Below are 12,906 nucleotides of genomic sequence, written 5' to 3'. Positions count from 1 at the left end.
AGCCCAAAATCTAGAGAGGCATTTGCAGGAAGAGACAAGACATGAGCACTTGAGGCATGTACCTGGACACTGACTAACAAGCATCAGGTCACAAATAACAATGGACTACCACTGAGAGAGCTGAAAGAGCATGGAGACAGACCACTCTGGGGCCCAATACCACAGGAAGACCAAAAAATGGGAATGGCAAAGGCCTTTGGCAAGCCAGCTCCAATCCTAAACACAAGGTATCACTAGAGGAATTTGAAGTCTGGGGGTACACTGAGAATAACCAGAGAAATGTGAACCCTCAAACCCAGTTCATCTTCTGACTAGATTGATCAATCTTCACACTAAAGGCCTAGTAAAAAGAGAATGGCATGCCCATTCTCATGCATAAATCCTATCTCCATATCTAATGTCCTATATAAGATGTCTAGTTATCAACAAAAAAAAAATTATAGGGCATGAGAAAAGCAAGAAAAGATCATACTGTGAAGAGACACTGCAATGAATAGAACCAGACCTAGATACTGAAGCCATCAGACGAAGAATTTTAAATAAACAAATTAATTATAAAAGTCCTTAGTGGAAAGGGTAGACAACCTGAAAGATTAAATGGAAAATGTATCAGAGAGAAAAACTGCAGGAAAGAATCAAATGGAATATTTGAAAGGCTAAACACAGTAACAAATAAAGAATGCTTTCAACAGGCATTCTTCAGTGGACTTGATACAGCAAAGGAAAAAAATCATTGAACTTGAAAATAGATCAGTAGAAATTACCCAAACTAAAATAAAAAGAGAAAAAAACATGAATAAAACAAGCAAAAAATAATGGAGTGCCCAAGAGCTGTGGGACAGTATCATAAATTCAAACCTAGGTGTAACTGAAATTTCAGGAGAAAAGAAAGAAAATAGGCAGAATATTTGAAAAAATAATTGCTGAGAATTTTCCAAAATTAATAACAGATACCAAATCACAGATCCAAGGAGCTCAAGAACATCAGGTATGATAAATATCAAGAGTGTGCATGCATGCATACATGTGTACACACACACACACACACACACACACACACACACACACACACACACATTTCTAGGCATATCATATTCAAAGACCTGAAAACCAAAGACGAAAATAAAATCTTAAAAGCAGCAAAAGAAAAATGAAACATCAATAAAAAGGAAGAAAGATAGGAATTACAGAAGACTTCTTGTCAGAGGCGTACAAGAAGAGAATGAAGCAACATTTTTAAAGTCCTGAAATTTTTTTTAAAATGTCAACCCATTGCTTCTCAGCCTTTTAGCTAAGATCAAGTATAAAAATTATCAACCCAGAATTTTATACCCAGTGAAATACCTCCCAAAAATGCAGGAAAAATAAACATCAAAGACAAACAAAAACTTAGAATTCATTGCCCGGAGACTGACACTACAATAAATGTTAAATTAAGTTATCCGGGCAAAAGGACTATGTTGCCAGACCGAAACTCGGATCTACACAAAGAAATGAATGATGGAAATGATATAAATGAAAATCAAAATTCTTTTTTCTCTTAATTTTAATTGCTATGAAAGATAATTGAATATCTAAAGCAGGAGTAAACAAACTATAACCTACAAGCCAAACCTAGCCCTTGGTCTATTTTAGCATAACCAATGAGCTAAGAATGTTTTTTGAAATACATTTTTAAAGAATTGTTTAAGAATAAAAGTTTATGCAACAGAGACCATCTATGGCCTCAAATCCTAAAATACTTACTTTCTGGCTTTTTTACAGAAAAAGTTTGTTGACCCTTGGTCTAAAGCAAAAAATCTTTTATTTATAGCTGATATAAAAAATGATAATAACAATAGCACAAAAAATAAAAGAGAACTGTGAATATACTGCTATAAGACTACAAATGAAACAGTATAATATTACTTGAAAGTAGACTCTGATTAATTAAAGATACATATTATTAACTCTAGAGCAATCACTAAAAAAATTTAAAGAGGCATAGATAAGAAGTTCATAGTGGAGATAAGGAAAATATAAAAAAATGCTCAAGACCAGGAAGTCGAGGCTACAGTAAGCCAAGATTGCGCCACTGCACTCTGGCCTGGGTGACAGAGTGGGACCCTGTCTCAAAACAAACAAACAAACAAAAAAAAAACAACAAAAAAAAACTCAAGAAACAAGAAAAAAAAGAATAGATAGAACAAATAGAAAACAACTAGCAAGATGGTCAATTATAATTAAGCCATATCAATAGCACAGTTAAGTGTGAATGGTCTAACATACCAGTTAATGGACAGATATTGCCAGATTAGTTGAAAAAGTAAGACTCAAGTATATGTTGCCACAAGAAAGCCACCTTAAGTATACAGGTTATTTTATAACCTAAATATAAGTTACAAGTAAAAGAACAGAAAAAGATACACAATGCAAACATTAATCAAAAAAAGCTGGAGTATCTATATTATTAACAGCCAAAGTAGACTCCAGAACAAGGAATATTAACAGAAATACAGTGGGATATTACATAATAAGAAAGGGATCAAGATGTTCTCCAAGAGGACATCACAACCCTGAATGTGCATGCACTTAATAACAAAGAGTCAAAATACATGAAGTAAGAAGTGATATGACTAAAAAGAAAAATAGAAACATCCACAATTGTAACTGGAAACACTAACATTCCTATCTTGGTTATAGAGAAAACAAGTAGAAAATTAATAAGAACACAGAAGACCTGAACAACCCTATCAAGCAACTTGACCTAATTGATATTTCTGCAACTTCCCACCCATCAATAGCAGAATACACATATTTTCAAGTGTGCATTGAAACTCACCAAGATAAACCACATTCTGGGTCATAAAACAAACATGAACAAATTTAAAAGAACAGAAATCATGCAAGTCATATTCTAGGATAATAAAAGACTTAAACTAACAGAAAAACTTCTAGAAAACCCCCAAATCTCTTAAAATTAAATGATATACTTTAAAATAACATATGGGTCAATAAGTAGTCTCAAAAGAAACGTTAAAATAGTTAAACTATTTAAAATAATTAGTTTAAAATTTATTTTATTTATTTAGTTTCATTTCATTTATTTAGTTTATTTAGTTTAAAATATGTAAACTAAATGAAAATTAAAATATACATTTCAAAATTGTATAATGCAGCTAAAGCATTAGAGGGAAATGTATAGCATTAAATACTTCTATTAAAACAAAAATCAGTAATATAAGCTTATCCCTTAAAAAACAGAAGAGTACATTAAACCCAAGCAAAGAGAAGGAAAGCAATAATAAAATAAGAGCAGAAATCAATGAAATTGAAAACAGAAAAATAATAAACAAAATTAAACCAAAATCTGGATCTTTGAAGAGATCAACAAAATTGATAAGCCTCTAGACAGACTGAGCAAGAAAAAGACTGAAGACATAAATTAATAATGTCTAGAATAAAAGAGGGAGTATTATTACTGACCATTCAGACATAAATGGCTAATAAAAGAACACCACAAAAAATTCTATATCAATGAATTTGACAACTTAGGTGAAGTGGACTGAATCTTTGAAAGATACAAACTAACAAAACTTATCAAGAAGAAATAGATAACCTGAATAGTCCTATATCTATTTATAAAATTAAATTTGTGCTAAAAACCTTCCAACAAAGAAAACTCTAGGACCAAATGGTTTCACTAGAGAATTCTACACAACACTGAAGGAATAAATAATACCAGTCCTACATAATCCCCTCCAAAAATACATTACAATCAAGTGGAATTTATCCAGAGAATGTATGACTGGTTCAACATTTGAAAATCAATCAGTGCAATTCACCATATTAAATATTAAGAAAAGTCATATGATTCTGTCAGTTGATGGTAAAAAAAGAATTCAATAAAATTCAAAATCCACTCATAATTTAAAAAAACACTGTCACTAGGGGAGGGGGGGAGGGATAGCAATAGGAGATAGACCTAATGTAAATGATGAGTTAATGGGTACAGCACACCAACATGGCACATGTATAAATATGTAACAAACCTGCACGTTGTGCACATGTACCCTAGAACTTAAAGTATAATTAAAAAAAAAAAAAAAAACCACTGTCAATAAACTAGGAATACAAGGGAAATTCCTTAACATCATATTGTATCTACAAGAAACTCAACTAACATCATACTTAACAGTGAAAGATTTATTGCTGACTGCTCCATAAGAAACAAAGCAAGGATGTTCTCTCTTATCACTGCCATGCAACATTGTACTGCAATTCTTAGCCAGTGTAATAAGTTGGAGGAAGGGAAGAAGAGAGGGAGGAAAGAAAGACAAGTCATTTAGGTTAGAAAGGAAAAAATAAAACTGTCTCTATTCACAGATAATACGATTGTCTATGTAGAAAATTCCAAAGAATCTAAGAACAGATGAGTAACTTTAGCAAGGCCACAGAATACAATACGAACATACAAAAATCAATTGTATTTCGATACACCAGCAACAACAGCAATCCCCAAAATGAGATACTTAAGTATAAATCTAACAAAATATGTGCAAGATCTATATCCTGAAAACTACAGAGTGCTGATGGAAGAAATCAAAGACTTAAATAAATGGATGGTTATATCCTGCTCATGAACTAGAGGACTCAATAATGTAAAGATGTCAATTCTTCCTAAATTAATCAGTCGATTCAATGCAATTCCATTCAAAATCCAGAATTTTTTGTAGATATTGACAAATTAATTCTAGAATTCATATGGAAAGGCAAAAGAACTAAAAGAGTCATAGCAACTTTGGAAAGGAATAAAGTTGGAGGGCTTACATTATGTGCTTCCAAAATGTATTTTAAAGCCACAGTAATCAAGATACTATAGTGTTGGCATGAAGTGAGCACACAGATCAATGGAACTGAATTGAGAGTCTAGTAATAAAACCCCTACATTTTAGCTAATTGATTAGTGACAAAAGTTCTAAGACAATTCAAGGGAAGAAAAGACAGCCATTTCAACAAATGGTGCTGGAACATTTGGACTTCCACATACCAAAAAGAAAAGACTTTTGACTCATACTTTATCCCTTATACAAAAATTAAAGCAAAATGGATCATAGACTTAAGTGTTAAACATAAAACTGAAACATAAAACATGAAACTTCTAGAAGAAAATAGAAATGTTCAAGACTTTCTGGTTAGAGAATTCCTCAATTCAACAACAAAAGTTGGATGCATTAAAAAATTGATAAATTGGTTTATCAAAATTAACCCAGAAGACACTGTTAAGGGAATAAAAATGACAAGGCAGTTGTTGGGAGAAGTAATCTACAAACTACATTTGTGACACAAGACTTATACCCAGATTATTATACTGAACAACAAGAAAACTCAATAAAAACAGGTAGTTAAAATTACCTCTACATAACACTTCAACACTTTAAAATTTTATTTGCATTTCTGTTTTTTCCAGGCAGTAATGGGTCCAAACATAACCTCTCATCAATTTGTATCTGTAGCACATTATTTAACTTCGGAATTGGATTTTTGATCTGTTAACTTTTGGTGTACTTTATACTGACCCAAAAAAAAGTTAGTTTTCTTTGAATTCAGAAGATAAATTCAAAATCCCCTGGAGGAGGCCTAGGCGGGCGGATCATGAGATCAGGACATCGAGAATATCCTAGTTAATACGGTGAAACCCCGTCTCTACCAAAAATACAAAAAATTAGCTGGGCGTGGTGGCGGGCGCCTGTAATCCCACCTACTTTGGCGGCTGAGGCAGAATGGCGTGAACCCGGGACGTGGAGCTCCCAGTGAGCCAAGATCGTGCCACTGCACTCCAGCCTGGGTGACAGAGTGAGACTCTGTCTCAAAATAAATAAATAAATAAATAATAAAAATAAATAAATAACGAACCCTTAGCATGAATCACCACATTTGTAATCACCATATTTTCTCCTTTCCCTGCTACCAAAACTAAACAATTCTGGAACATAATGATGAAAGAAATGACCCTTATTTTCCCTTTGCTCATATTTCTTCATTTATTTCTCATGACCTGGTACCATGTTTTTGAAAGTCATTATAAATCATATTTAGGAACATTGTGAGGTGTAACAAACAACCAAAGAAATTCTGCATGAAAGAAATCCTATAAAATTGAGTTATTTAATATGTAACTCTCTTTTTCCAAGTGAACACCTGTCCTTTTTGCCCAAAACCCTACCTGCTTAGACCATACTGCTCTGCTGGAAACAAGAGAGAATAAGCCATGATTTCCAGCACTATATCCAGTTTGTTTCTAATGACTGCACTCTTGTCTGGATCTATTTTATTTTTTATTACAGTACTTCTCACTGCCTGACTTATTAGACAAAACATAAATAAATGTCTCCTTCCAGTAGACTGTAAGCGCCAATCCCCAGCACCTAGAACAGTGTCTGGCACACAGTAGATGCTCAATAAATATCTGTGAAATGAATGACTGCCCAAGGCATTTCTCTCTACCTCATTCCCTCACATTCTTCCAGTGATCCTGGCCAGCCCACGGCAGTATTGTTGCTGAAAATAGGAAAATATGCTGCCCTCCACTTCTGCTTTCTTCCAGGATTACTGACCATGTCTTTTTGCCAATTTCTTTGCTAACTAGATATTGAGGATGAAAAGCGGCATTCCTGGTTGCCCAATCTAATTCCAAAAGTCCAGCACCAATGTCCACCAATGTCTACGGTATAAAACAGAAACAAAGTGCAGCACCCACTTCATGTTTCAGATGAAAATAGGATAAATGATTTCAAAGCAGTTCATGGTAGAGGCTGGTTTCCTACTAAATGCAACTATCAAAGCTATCACTCATTGGACTTAGCATCAGGAGAATTGTTTTCTAGTCCAGGATCTACCAGTAATTGCATCTTCACCAAGTCCCAGCCTGTTAGTTTGAAGACAGCAACACTGAAACAAAGACATGATTTAGAGCAAGTAAGCATTCTCAACAGAGGGATGGGGAGTTACCAGGGAAGGTAGGCAGTGGGTAGCCCAGAAAAATCATCTGTGAGGCTTTTCAAACTACAAAGAGTTTGAAACTCCTCTGAAACTCCTCCACCCCAATCCACCCCTTGAGAATTACCACCATAAAGTGAGCCACTGATGCTATTACTATTGGGAGTATGGAAAACACAGAAAAGCTTTTCCAGGTTTCAAGTGTAAGCTCGTAGAGGAATAGGACCAAGATTTACTATGCTTCTTAGTAACATCCACAGAATCTAATACAGGGTAGTCCTGTCTTTACTTACTTTTCCAACCTCAGCTCCTTTCCTCCCCTCAGCCACACCCTACGCGTCTCCCATGGTATTGGACTTCTGATTACCCATCTATGCCAGACCTTGCATCACCTGTCCCCGCCTCTGAGAGACACAGTTGGTTGCCCACATAAACAGCCCAACAGGCAGTCTCACTGTCCTCCTTGCTAACAGAATTCTGATTGTGTTCAGACATGGGGCATGGATGCTCAGAGTAGGTGAGCCCCTCCTACAGCTCCAGAAAATAGCTTGGGCAAAGCAATCATAGGCCCCTCTTCTCCTTTGCCAATGACTGGTTTCAGGGTAAGCATGAGACCACTTTGGCCAGTGACACAGGGTACTTCGGGGAAAATTTGTTCTTTGTTATCTACGGAAAGACTAAGCAGCAATCCCTGACCTTCTTGTTTCTGCTTTGGATGTTGTCATGTGAAGGCATGATGGAGCTCTAGTCACCCTGGAAAACCAAGATAATTTTCTAGAAGCCACCCAAGAGCTGTGGCCACTTTGAACGACCTACCTTCAGATGTTCTAAGCAAGACAGTAGAGTAACCTAAATAATGTTACAACAAAAAGTGTCCCTCCAGAATCCTACCACATGGCCTAGAAAATCTCTCAACTTTTTCTCCTAGACCTGTCCTTCTCATCTTCAATTCAAAGCTCAGCTACAGTTTCTTTGGGGAGTCTTCACTATGTCCCCAGACAGATGAGTCCTCGACGATGTTATCTACATATCTGTCTTTCCAACTAGACTGTGAGCTTCTCAAAAGCACGCATTTTCGCCCTTGGCAGAGGCCCTGGCATATATTGAGCATTTATTAAATGTCGAATGAATGAATAAAAAATGAATGAAAGGAGGGACACACAGGATGCCTTCCATGCATTAAAGACTTGACTGACGGAATATGGCCCCCAGGGTGTCTACATTCTACTGCAGACTACCTTTAGATGCTGGTGAGCAAAGACAGAGAGAGTACAATGAGCATGTCCTATTTTGTCAGACTTCTCATTGGGAATTGCGCCCCCTACCGACATCCCTTGCAGCTGAGGTGGGCCAGTCTATCAATCACAGTGGGTCATGTGCCCATTCCTGTTGTGGGAACCTCTTCCTGTCTGCTGAGATGGCTTGGCTCTGCTTTGGTCCAGTATGTCAATAAGATTGTAATAAGGGGCCGTGCAGTGGCTCATGCCTGTAATCCCAGCACTCTGGGAGGCCAACACGGGCAGATCACTTGAGGTCAGGAGTTCGAGACCAGTCTGGCCAACATGGTGAAACCCCATCTCTACTAAAAATACAAAAATTAGCCCAGCGTGGTGGCCCACGCCTATAATTCCAGCTACTTAGGAGGCTAAGGCAGGATAATCGCTTGGACCTGGGAGGTAGAGGTTGCATGCAGTGAGCCGAGATCATGCCACTGCACTCCAGCCTGGGTGACAAAGTGAGACTCCGTCTCAAAAGAAAAAAACAGAGAGAGAGAGAGAGACAGAGAGGCTGCTATATGGATAGAGAAGATGAGATTCTCTCTCTCACTCTCTGTCGCTGTCTCTCTCTCTGAAGGAGCAGATAAGCCTGAAGGTGCAAGTCCTATTTATAGTCCATACTAAGAACCAGTCAACACAGAGAGAAAAACAGCTAAGAGATACACAAGAGAGAACTAGCCCTGGAACCTTATATGAGCCTCTGGAACTAGCTATAGCTTTAAGCTAAAATCCTCGACCTTTTCATTTATGTGACCCCATCAGTTTCCACATAGTATAAGGCAATTTTCAAGTGACCAAAACCCAACCCAAAGAAAACAATTCTGACAAATACGACGGGTAATGATGAGGGCAGTCTGACAACACCCCCTCCATCTGCAGGGCCTGTGCACTGGCAGCCCTAATCTTGACCTCTGGGATAGTGTCAGTTCAAGTAAGGCATCCTGGAGGAAGCCTAACCATGAACAAGTCAGGGAAGGAAAGAATGCCCCCACCCCACAACACACACACCACCACATCAATACAAAGGGGAAAAAATCAAGCAGTATGCTATGTACTCCATGAACATCATATAACCTAAGGCTGTTGTCATGATTATAATATTAATAATACCTATTTTACTTTGAGGGAACTGAGGCTCAGAGCAGTTAAGTAACTTGCTCAAGGTCATATAGCTAGTTACTGGAATTTAAATAGCATTCTAGACTTTTCCCACTTTCCCACTCCTGATCCCCAGGCTTTGGGAGGTGGACAGTACCCCTCCACCCACCAGCTCCCCGCAAACGCCGCAGGGCATACAGACCTGAAGCCTGACAACACAAGCCCCCTGGAGTCACAGCAGCCTCCAGACCCAGCTTTTGAGAAGCCCCAGGTAACTAACCAATGTGTAAGGTTGGTTATTCAACAACAAAAGTAAAGAGCCGGGGCAGGGGAAGCGGCAGCACCCGCGCTGGCCCCGCGTGAAGCGCGCAGAGGAAAACACTGGAGCTCGCTCGCTCGCTCGCTCTTGGCCCCACGATCGGCCTTGAACCCCAGCCCCAGCTCCGCGCTCTCTCCAGCAGTTTGGCCCCCAGTCTCTCCTCCCCTCTCGGCTCTGCCGAAGTCTCTGGCCCCACAAGGCTCTGGACGATTACAGACCCACACCGCTCCAGCCTTGCCCCGGCCCTCTGCTCCCGCCCCGTCCAGATGCTGGCAGCTGCTAGCCCCGAGGCAGCGACGAGACCCCGACGCCGCCACTGCGCCGCGGCCCCGCCAGCTCCTGGCTGCCCCGGCGCGCCCGGCAGGGGCGCAGCGCATCTCCCGCCGCAGTCGCGCGGCCCAGCACTCGCTCCGGCTCGGGGTGAGCTGTCCGGAACCCACCACCGCCCCCGCCTGCTGCGCTGGCCCCGCTCACCTCGCCGCCCGCGCCCGCCGGGCCTCTCGGCGCCCTCGCCCGGCTCCCGGTACCGGCTCCCAGCGAGCCCGCCTGGGGCCGGCGTTGGCTGCGGCCGCGCGGGGCGGGGCGCGGCTCCTCCCCGCCCTGAGCCACCTGGGGCGCGGGAGGGGGCCGGGCCGGGACAGGTGAGCCCCGCCCGCGAGGGAGCAGTCTGGGGCCCGGCTCCTCGGGGAAACCGCAGGGCTCTGCCACGAGGTTGAAGGGAGGCCCGGACGGGCGGCCGTGTGGTAGTCGCCAGCGCTTGGGAGGCGGCGAGGAGCCTGTTCCCACCCAGCCAGCCCCGGTCAGGAAGTGAAAGAAGCACGGGATTCGGACCCCACCCAGCTTAAAGAGGGAGGGTCCAACCCCTTTCTTCCTAGAATGTAGAAACGAATAGTGCAGACCCTCGGGAGTGAAAATGATTGGGCCAAGGGTGCAGGTGAGTTAGTTCAGGATTGGAAAAACTCTGAAAGACCTTTTTTGACCATTCCATCCAACCCCGTCCCCACCTTGCCCACCCCTCAAGTGGCAAGGCCTAATCTTGGCTTCTGTGATGGTGTCAGCAAGTAAGGCATCCTGGAGGAAGCCTAACCATGAACAAGTCAGGGTGGGACTTTAAATAATGACATTATTATTTAATGTCCCCCCTTTAAATAATGACCTTAAGCTATAAATAAGATAATTTCATATAGTGACGTCCTCCCCACCCCTGGACGGGAAGCCCCAGGAGAGGCAGGAACCTTACTTGTCCACTACTGAATTACCGGAGCTTTGAAAACTCAGGGCACTTAATACCTGATGAGCAGACTAGGTGGCGCCCAGTCTTTTGCATCCAGTCTTAGGCTGGTCCCCTCTGCCCAGAGCTGCTCCAGCGTCATTCCAAGTTTACTAGGGAGAATCCAGAGGCAAGCTGTCAGCTTCCAGGCCACCTGTCCTCTCTCTACTGCTTACTGCCCACCCACTGCCAGCCAGGCAGCTGGGTTGTGGGAGGTCTACACTCCCAGGGCACCTTATAGTGGTCAAGCAAATCTTTAACTTCTGAAGATGCCACAGACAGGAGAACTCTGAAATAACACTCTCCAGCCAGGCTTGCACTGTGGAAACACAGCTCAAAGTATGGGCCACTGACTCAAGATCCCACGGCTGGTAGCAGAGCTGATCCTGGGCCTGCATTTCTGAAGACAGTGGGCTGCTCTGGGGCCTTTCAGGGGCTGCTGGTTATGCCTGCAGTGGGGAAACCTGGGTACAGAACTTCTGCAGAAGCGGGGTCTGGGTTTGGTCCTCTGCTGAGACTTCTAATCTGTCTTTCCAGACCTCTCAGGTCAAGCATCACCTGAGCCAGCTTGCATTTATTGAGGCCCTTGACAACTGCAAAAACAAAAACAATGGTATTTTTAGGTGTTCCATTTAACAGATGGCCTTCACACACACACACACACACACACACACACACACACACACACACATACACACATACACATACACACACACACGAGGTAATGTATCATGCTGCTACTCACATGTTAATTTCAAGACTCGTTAAAAAAATCCATTCCGTGAAAAAATTCATTTCACTCAGAAAGCACTGTACAACGTTAAAGTTATATGGAGAACATTCCTTCTTATGACTATTTCAGTACACTTCTGTGACTATGTATTAAACCTCCGAGGCCAAAATGGGAGGATCTCTATTAAGGTGAGGTCAGGGCCAAGAAGCCTGCTCCACCCCTCCACTGACAACAAGCCTAACACTCTTAAGGTCTAGACACCCAACCCCTTCAGTGGGTTCTGCACAGATGGGTATTTCAGATCTGGTGTTGCCTGGCTGGCTACGTCACACTGGGCAAGGCCAACCTAGAAAAGGTTATATGGGATGCCCTACCTAGGTGTGCCCTACCTGTTGCCACTCCCTCTATGGAGGCAGGGAGTCTGGTGTCCCAGGGTGGGGCTGTGGTGGGGCCTGCGCTTTGGGACAGCCACTTGCACCAGCAGGTAGGGCTGAGCAAAGGAGCCCCTCTGGGTCTCACGTGAAATGGGCCTAGACCTTTTTATGTGTTGGTTTCAGTCAGTAGAGCATGTGATCCCCTGTGATTGAGGATCCTCCTGCTGTGCGTGTGATCTTGGCTGGGCCAGTCTGCCAAGTGATGCCACCCAGACAGGCCTAAGAATCATCAGGAGGGTACAGGTTCTGTCCCAGTGCTTGCTTGCGTGTGATCTCTCCCTCCCCACCTCCTGGGCTTGCTGAGCAGCGTTGGGCGTGTTCCTCAATTGTGTATTTCTTCTACTTGGAAAATGTGCAGCCATGAAATCAGACAAGATCTCTGCTTGAAGTTTTTTCCTTAAAAGGGGTATCTGAAGTGAAATAATCCATGTAAAGTGCTCGAGCACAGTGCCAGCACAAAGCACCTGCTCAGTGAACAGTAGCTCTGCCTAGCAGTGCAAAGAGAGCCAGGCCACATCTGATCAACATTAAAATGCTGGAAATAGGGACAAAACCATTGATAGACTTCGTAAGACTCTAGAATGAATTAACTAATCCTTGCAAATAACTATTTATTGCTATTCTCTACTGGTCTCTAGGAGAATGATATTTGAACTAGAAAATCTTCAGTTTCTGCTCTATCTCTAGTTCTCTGATAGTATAATGAAATATAAATTATCCAAAGAAACAACAATCCAAAAAACTTCTGAGTCTTAGGATACATTTACCTTCCTAATTTTTCCTGGTTTTACTTAGGA

General features: G+C 41.7%; 1 protein-coding gene across 8 annotated transcripts in view; it reads right to left on the bottom strand.

The window, feature by feature from the left end:
* Positions 1-10,269, bottom strand: part of LYPD6B (LY6/PLAUR domain containing 6B) — a 188,272-nt gene extending 178,003 nt beyond the window's left edge. For 7 of the 8 annotated variants that reach the window (XM_015432111.4, XM_015432112.4, XM_065525464.2 and 4 more), the window contains exon 1: positions 10,147-10,269. The gene's annotated coding sequence lies outside the window, so the exon portion shown is untranslated. Of the gene's footprint in view, positions 1-9,555; positions 10,080-10,146 lie in introns of those variants that run through there. The other variant, XM_065525462.2, reaches the window with a different exon arrangement.
* Between the last annotated feature and the right edge of the window lie 2,637 nt (positions 10,270-12,906).

Source organism: Macaca fascicularis, chromosome 12 (assembly GCF_037993035.2).
Source record: "Macaca fascicularis isolate 582-1 chromosome 12, T2T-MFA8v1.1".
Classification (NCBI taxonomy): Eukaryota; Metazoa; Chordata; class Mammalia; order Primates; family Cercopithecidae; genus Macaca; species Macaca fascicularis.
Note: the sequence above shows the minus strand (reverse complement) of the source record. Positions and strands in the feature narration are given on the sequence as shown.